Raw genomic sequence first — 8,780 nt, forward strand, 5'->3', positions numbered from 1 at the left:
AGGAACACACACACACAGATGAAGAAACTGAGGTCCCCAGAGGTCAAATCATGCCCCCGGGGTCACACACTGTGAGGAAAGAGCTGGGATTCAAGCCCAAGGTGGCTTTCGCCTCCACCTCGTCCCATGTTGATGATAAAAAGAAGGAAGGGGGTAGCAAGAGAGGAGGAGGGTAACTGCTAGGGGAACTTTGAGAACTTGGCTCTGAGCCTGGAATCCGGCCTCCAGATATTTTCCTGGCCTGAGCCCAGACCAGCCCTCCCCGCCTGGACTACTGTCCTGGTGAATGAAGTACTCTGCTCTCAGAGTCTCTGCTCTGGGAGAGCCCTTGCCCCCAAGTGTCTTCAAAGATCCATTATTAACAGGGCTGTCCAGCCCGAGGTTTACATCCCCACACTAGCCCGCCCCGAGCCCCACACCCCGGCTGTCCCGCACAGCCTCCCCTTTCTGGGACCCGTCTGCCGATCAGTGCCCAGCCTGGCAAGAAGGCCAAGTCCTGCCTGCTAGGCCAGCCAGAGGTCACCCTCTGTACCCAAGCTGCCGGCCGCGTGGTGAGAGGACTGCTTTGCTTCTCCTCTACCCTGGATGCCTCAGTTTCCCCTCCTGAGAGAGGCAGGGGTCCAGGAAGTGAGGAGCTACAGGGACACAAGACGTGTGAGCCATCTGGGGACACCGTGCCCCTCTGACAGGATCAATCACGCTAAGCCTGTCTGAGGAGCTCTGGGCTTACAAGCAGCTGTGAAAGCCTTCCTTTGTGCCTGAGGAGAATGAGCCGCGAGAGGACGGGGGGCCCTGGCCCAGGGAACCCCCCGGGCCCCGGCTCCTGAGATCAACATCAGCAGAGAGGACCCCCAGCCTGGCCCCCAAGGCCCACCCAGGCCTGGTGCCCACTTTGTGCCATGGGAGCGGTCCACGGGAAGAAGGTAAGAGCGCCCGAGGGTCCTGCTGGGTCCCTGAACATGGGGAGGGAGACTGTGCCTGGCAGGTGGGAGCCCTCCCCTACCTACCTGCCAGCTCCATGGGGCCTCAGCCAGGCACTGCCCACCGGCCGCCCTCCTTGGGCTCCCAGCCAAGATTTGCATTGAGAAACCTGGCCGGGGCTTAGGACAAAGGCTTCTGACCTCTCCATCTCTAGAATAGACCTGGGGGCTATCTAGTCTCACAGGCTCTCTGGTCTTACACACACACACCTCTCTACTTCGCCGCATACAGGCTCCGTGGCCGCCCCTTCGCCATGTGCCACAGGAGTGTCTGTGGGCAAGTTACTGAATCTTTCTGTGACTCATTTCCCTATTTGTAAAATGGGGGCAAGAGTCACCACCTCAGAGGCTTAGGGTGAGAATTAAGTGCATTAAAATATATGTAAAGTGTTTCAAACAGTGCCCGGCACATAGTGGGCTGTATATAAGCTTCGCTCTGTTATTAGAATTCTCTTCCTGTTACTACACATCACCTTCTCCGTCTGGGCTCTCGTTGGGGATTTGTATACACAGCCGATGCAGTGCTTCTGAAAACGTGGTCTGTAGAACCCCTGTGTCTGCCTTAGAGAGGGGGGCATGGGTGGGAGCTGTTCAACAGTCTCCTTCTTGGGGCTCACCCAGACCTCTTGGATCAGGGCCAAGGGGAGGCAGGACTCCCCGGAGATTCTTATACGAGCTCTCAGCGCACATCGCCCAGGACGGTGACCCCAGCGATGTGGTCAGGCTGCCCGGGGCCCAGCTCCTCCACCTCCCTACTGTGCCAAGAAACTGAACCCCTCTGGACCTCAGCTCCTCTCCCGTAAAGCAGGGCTGGTCCCCACCTCCTGGGAGGTGCCATGAGATGATGCTGAGAAGTACATGGCACGCGGACCCCCAGCGGGCTCCGGTAAATGGGGGCTCTAATCCTCAAGCCTCATGGTTCTGCTTGACTCTGCATTTTCTGCCAACACTGCCCATCCCACAGTTTTCAAATTTTAAGTGAGACACATCACGGACCCCATGGAGAAAGCTTTCTGGACCTCGGTTTCCCCATTTGGAAAAATGAGTGTTGGGTGAGATAACCCCCCGGGGTCTCCTTGTGCCGGCCTCTGCTTCCCACCTCCTTCATTTTAGATGCAGTCAGGCCTGGAAGCCCCTGCCTCCCCCTCACACCCCAAGCAGCATTATCCTAAAAGGTCGGTGTCCTGGGGCTGCCCTTCTCCCTCCCGCAATGGCCAGCTGCGCTCACCTGCAGTCAGGGCAGGCAGATGGTCTGACACAGCGCAGAGCCAAGCCTGGTGCCCTGGCCCACCCAGTCCCCTCTCAGGAACACTCTTCCAGCTCCTCCGCTCTCCCAAGGGTCCTACCTGAAACATAAACATGCAAAGAGTCACCTTGGAGGACAGCTTCCCGGGCCTAGAAAAGAGCCTGACAAGGTCTAGCCTAGGAACGGCAAATACAGCTCACGGACTGCCTCGCTCTTCTCTCACCCATGACAAACACCACAAATCAATCCCTGCACCCTTTCCCTCTAACTCCAGATGGCCTCAGAATCCTCCTCAGCACAGCATCCCAGGAGGCCCCCACCATTCAGAACTAGCCCCCAGACTGGCAGCCAGGCCTATCCTGTGCCCAGCCCTCCTCCCGCCCTTCAGGGGAAAGGCCCCTGGGGGGAAGTCTGCAGTGCAAGGTGAACGGGAATGCGGGCCCTGGGGCCAGACAGACCTGAGTGAGTTCTTCCACACCTGCTCTGTGACCTTGGACAAGACAAGGCACCTCTCTGAGCCTCGGGTTCTGCCTCAGTAAACTACATTGATAATCCTTCTCACACTGTTGTAAAAGCTGAGGTGATGCCTGGGACCAGACAGATGTCGGTCAACGTCTCTCTCTGGGTTTGATCCTCTCATAGCTGCATCCTCTTCTGTGCTCCACACCCTCCTTCGGAGCCTCTGAGGGCATTACCATCACACCCCAGGGCACATGAAAAAGCTGAGTCAGGTGCAAACACGATCTCCCCCAGCTGCTCAGGGCTGGAGCATAGGCTAAGCATGTCCAGGCCAGGCCCTTTGTGGGGCTCACTCTGTGGACCACTCCCACCCAACCCCCCACACGCCTACTGCTCTCTCTGCTCCTGGAGCCAAGAGCCCAGCTGGTCTCTGTGGGATGTCCATGACACCCACTGGCCTGCCCTACAACGGTCACAGTGCTGTCCTTGGGGGCTTCTCAGACCCTCTCCCACACTTAGGGCTTAATCATAGTTCTAAAATAACAGCTCTGGAAACCCCCTGGTAATGTGGCCCAATCCCCTCCCCATTGTACAGGCGGGAAGACTGAGCCCCAGAGAGCGGAAGGACTTGCCAGGGCCGTGCAGCCAGGGTCAGACCATGTCCACAAGGCCTGGCAACTCCAGGCCAAACTCTGGAAGCACACAGGAAGGCAGTGGGTCTCCTTCCCCAGCACCATGAAGGGCGGGACTGAGCCGCCCCTTGGAGAGGACTTCTGCCCACTAAGCGTACAAACGTCCGCCCCTCATTTGTTCAAGTGCACATTTGCCTGCAAATCTTCATTTGCTCCCACCCCAGCCTCCCATTAACAAACATTAACTGGGTGCCTGTGCTGGGAGCTGGGCCAAGGAGGATTGAAAGGTGTCCCTGCCCTCACAGCAACTCTCATGGACCTCAGACACCAGCTGATGCTCCGCGAAGATCGGGGGTCGGGGCACTCCGTCCTCCGTCCCCGGTCAGCAGCCAGTGTCCCTCCCCCAGGAAGGGGACAGGCCCACAAGCTGTTACAGGCAACTCCTCCCCAAGTCCAGCACCCCAGATGTGATCCCAGTCCTACCCCTAAGGCCGCCAATCCTAAAATCAGATACTAAATGATATCCTGATGCTCGACAGAAAGTGTTACTCGTAACAGCTCACAACGCACTGCACCTTCGGCAAAGACTCCCTCATTCAGGGCTCCCGCAGCTCTTCGAGGTGGATGCTTTCCTTACAAACAACCAGGGGCACAGAGAGATGGAATGAGATTTCACAGGAGCTCAAGGCCACCTGGCTAGTAAGCGGCGGAGCCGAGATCTGAGCCAGGCAGTCTCAAGAGCCTGGACCCGTCGGCCAATGACCCGCACTGCTGGCGTGTGTGACAGCGGGCTCCGGAGCAGGAAGCACAGGGTTCAGTCCCGCCTGGGACCCCGTCGGGGCCACCTGCTGACCCCTCCGAGCCTCAGTCTCCTCACCTGCTACATGGGATGGTGATTTCCCCTCGCACACGAGGAGGAGCTGAGGCACCCTCCTCTGGAAGCTGAAGGCGGAGCTCTAGCCTAGAGGGGGCCCCCGGGTCCCCACTGGAACCCCGTGAAGGTTGGACACTCGGTATGCTCTAAGACATTTCTCCAAACTCAGCACCACCTCGGTGTTCCCTCCCCTGCACGAATCCTGAATTCTGACTCTGTTGGCGTTTGCCAAGCCGCTCATCGCTCTGCATTCGTCTTCATTAGAAGAAAGTCTCCTTGACGGAAACAAACGGAAAAAAAAAAGATGAGCGATCCAGCTAAATTTGATAAATGGCCTGAAAGGGAGTGTTCGCTCTTCCCGAGTCCAAAAGGCGCCCATCTGGCTGGGCCCCACTAGCTCCCTGAACAATTATCCGGCCGGTGATGGATGGCTCCTGCTTAGCGCACCAGCTCGGCGGGGCGCGGGGACCTCGTTAGGAGGCTCTCGCTGCCCCTGCCAGGCCGTGGCCCCCCCCTGCCCAACGCCTCTGACGGCTTCTGTGAGGGCAGCTGGGGCCCAGCACCCCCACGGCTCCCCTCGTCCGCATGCGCGTGCAGGGCACACTCCTGGGGGCTCTGGGTGAAAGACATGCACACATGCTGCGACCGTGAGCACGGACTTTGTCATTCAGGCCCAGGTTCACCCCCGGATCTGAAAGCCCCTGCATGATCTCCTCCCCATCCTAAGCAAACTGGTAAACACACTGTCCTCCCCTTCACCGTGACCTATCTATCCTCTCCACCTCCTTCACTGCCCTCACAATAGCCTGGCCTGGAACCCTGGAAAAGGTTGGAGCTGAAACTTCTGCCCTGGGAAAGCCCCTGGACAGAGGGCGAGGTCTGGGAGCTGTGGAGCTATGTACTGGCAACAACTGGAAGGCCCGTTCAGAAGCAGGCAGAGAGACCTTGGCAAACAGGGAGAGGGCACTTTTCCTGTTCCCTGAGGCCTCCCAATGGGGCTTTCCTTCTCCTCTACCCTTGGCTTCCCCAAGCTGGGTTCAGAAGCTGAATGCCCTGGGCTGCCTCAAACAGATGGACAGGCTGGGCACTGCACAAAGGCAATGGGTGGAAGGGTGAGCAGGGGTGGAATCCAGTCCACTCCCTACCAGTGGAGCCCAGTACCCAGGTGTTCGCTGGGTCTGCCCAGAGGAAAGAATGCTGTTTTGTGATTTCACAATGCCATCACTTCCAGCCTTGCAGTCACCTCTTCTAAGACTAAACCTTCTCCTGTCCATCTTTATGGCTAGAAGCCCAGCTTAAGAGAGAAAGAAATTGAAGGGGAAAGAAAGGAAGAAAGATGCCAGCTCAGCTGACACTTCTTCTAGGAAGTCTTGCCTGAGTGGATCTCAAATGCCTACTCAGGGCAAGGGGCTGAGGTGGGGGTGGGGAGAGGAAGCTTGTCTCAGAGCTGTATTTGCATGAATAGCCTACAGGTTTTCCTAAGCCTGGAGGATCACCAGGGATAGCTGGGAAGGGGCCAGAGAGATTAGAAGGGGGTAAAGCTCCATCAGACACCCCATGGCTCCACCACCCCCCTGAGTCCCCTGGACTAGGGCAAATCCCATTAGGCTCTCGGCACTCTCCCCACCACACTGATTATGGCTGTAATTTCATCTTTAGCTCTGTGATTTATCTGAGAAGGAAGGGAGAGATGGTGTTTGACTTGTGGCCCACCATTGTGTCCCCAGCACCTAGCATATAATCAGGACCCAATAAATTGAGGAAGGAAGGGAGAGAGAGACAGCGGCTGGGTCTCTGGTGGGGGGTAAATCAAGGGTGGGGTTGAAAGTCAAGGTCACAGAAGGATCCACGCAGAACTCAGGCTGCAAGCAAGGACGTGGGCTGGACCCCTCAGTTTCTCCCACACATCCCCTCCTTTCTTTCCAATAGCTTTAGGATTCTGATCCAAATTCCCACATTCTCCGCCTCGCCTCCAGCTGGCCACCCCCACACACACGCACACACATTTCCCCTGCATGACTTCCTGGCCAAATGCAAAACCTCATGGTTTGATTGTTCATCATTCATTCAACAAGCATTGACTGGGCACTACTGGGTTCCAGGATCCCAGGCATAGGAGAAAGGGCAGTGTACAGGACTCAGGCTCTGTCCTTGGGGGTGCACAGCCCAGCAAGAGAGAAATAAATCACTGGGGATGACAGGGCAGGTGCTGGGTGCTCTGATGAGGGAAGCACAGAGACGTTGGGGCATAGGAGGTCCACAAAGCAAGAAGAGTAGTCAGGAGACTCCCAGACGCCCAAGCTGTGACCTGAAGAATGAAGGGTTAACGAGGTCAGGGGGCTAGGAGAGGCTTCCAGGGGACACAACAGGACCTGCCAGGGCCCAGAGATATGAGGGGCATGACACGTCCCAGGAACTGAAAGAACCTCTTGGTTTGCAACAACTCTTCCTGGCCTAGTCGAGCCTCCCCATTTCCTGGTTCCGGGCTTAGGACCTGCTGTGGGGCTGGTTCAAGTGGGGCCCTGACTCCCCACTCCCCCACCTACCCCTCCACCCACCTTGCCACAACACCCTTCCCCCCAAAAAACCAACTATGTATCTGCCTTAGACTCTTTGATCAAGGAGAACATTCTCTTTTTTTTCTCTCTTTTGCTCAAGTATTCAAAACCAGAGCTGAGAACAAAGCAAGAGAGAGATGGAGAGGAAGAAAGAGACAAAGACACAAAAGCCACCATGAGAAAGTCCCCTGGGAACAGAATGAGGAGACCCCAAGCCTGTCTTCCTGACCTCTGCCCCTCTGTTCCCCACACCCTCTGCTTGACCCTCTGGGCCTCTTCTCCACCCACTTGTGTTTTAATGCCTCCAGACAGGAAAAGAGAAGGAGCCAAGATGGCGGGCTTTACCTCATGCTCAGGCCACGAGGGGCCAATCTATCCTGGACGATAGATGGAAGACATTATTTTCATTCCTTCCTTATGTCACCCACCTCCTTTTAGTCTGATCTTCCCCCTCCACTAACAAGCAAACGTCTTCACCTCAGAGGTCTTGAGTGACCCTGGGCAAGATGGTCTCCCTCTCTGGGCTCCAGTTTCCTCCCCTGTCAACGCAGGGTTGGTAGCTGTGCTATACTCACGGGCTTAGGGGCAAAATGAGGCAAGGAGAAGAGGGGAGATGGGAACAATCATCCCCCAAAGGAAACCGTGCCAGGCCCCCACGCACACAATGGCAGTAGCCCCTCTCTGCTGCCTGGCCTGGGTTGTCTCCCCCATTTCACAGCCATGAAGGGGTCCGGTGAAATCACTGAGCTGAAGTAAGGTGGCCTTCAGATTCCTCCCACACACACCAGAAGCCAAGCTCCTGGCTTGGTCTCTTGCGGAGACCTTGTAGCCCAGCACAGCCCGACCCTGGCCTACACCCGTAAGCTGGACTGAACCCATCCCGCATGGTTCTACAGCCTAAGGGGTCCCAGGCCTCTCAGGCCTCCTTCCTTCTCATCTGTAAAATGGGTACTCCTTGAAGGTAAAAATATGAACGCTTTCAAAACATTGAACTCCCATGGAATCCTCACCACAAACCTAGCCACATACACATCCATGCCCCCGCTTCACCAAGGCAGAAACCCAGACTCAGAGAGGTTGTGTTCACTGCTCAAGATCACACAGCCTGCAACAGCCAGAACCAGAGCATGAACCCGGCTACATCTGGCTCCCCCGCTCACGGACTTATTTTTCAAGTGTCTGGATGAAACCGTGCCTCTCAAGCCAGTATAAATCTCACCTTGCTGGGTAGAGTTACCAGCCGGTGGCGGCTCCCGGCCCACTGGGAGCCGTGAAGAGGGACCTTAAAGTTCAGAAGAATTTAATTTCCTTCATGAAAGGGCTTGGAGGTGGGGCAGGAGAGGCCAAATCAAAAGCCGGCTTCGGAGCAGGCAGGAGTCCAAAATCACAGCTCCCTCTCAAGCTCCGAGCTCTGAGCTCCGGGGATCTGCTTTCAGAACACTGTGTCTCCTAAGCCGACATGAACGAGGGGCTTTGTTCAAGTGAGGGATCAGATCTCAGGGCCTGGGGCGTAGGGAAAGGGAGAGGAGCTGGAACTTTCCTCTGTCTTCTAAAATCAAAGAGGAGGCCAATGAAAACAGCAAGACGGCCCCGGGGAAGCTGGGAGAGCCAGGCTTGGTCTTGGTGACATCTTCTCCCATAGAAACTTAGGCTAGGGCATGGGGTGTCCCACAAGGGATGTCATACCCAGAGCTTGCAGAACTCAGCCAGAAACTGGGCAGTGGTGCTGTTTGGGGGGACCGCCCAGGAGTTTTTCCTTATGCACTTGAGCTCTTGCGAACACTTTGGGGTCATTTTGGGGCATATGATGTGGCAGAAGTTCGTGGAGGGTCCTGCCATCGGGACCCACAGGCCCCAAAGCAGTTTGTGAAAGGCCCGTGGTGACTCCGTGATCACAGCTGGGCAGCACGGAGAACGGACTGGTTCCCCGGGGCTGCCCTAACCACCTACCCCAAACCAGGCGGCTGAAAACAACAGAAATCTATTCTCTTGTAGTTCCGGAGGCTAGCAGCCTGAAATCAAGGTGTTGGC

This window comes from Ursus americanus, chromosome 14 (assembly GCF_024610735.1).
Source record: "Ursus americanus isolate L20-20 chromosome 14, mUrsAme1.1.p, whole genome shotgun sequence".
Lineage (NCBI taxonomy): Eukaryota > Metazoa > Chordata > Mammalia > Carnivora > Ursidae > Ursus > Ursus americanus.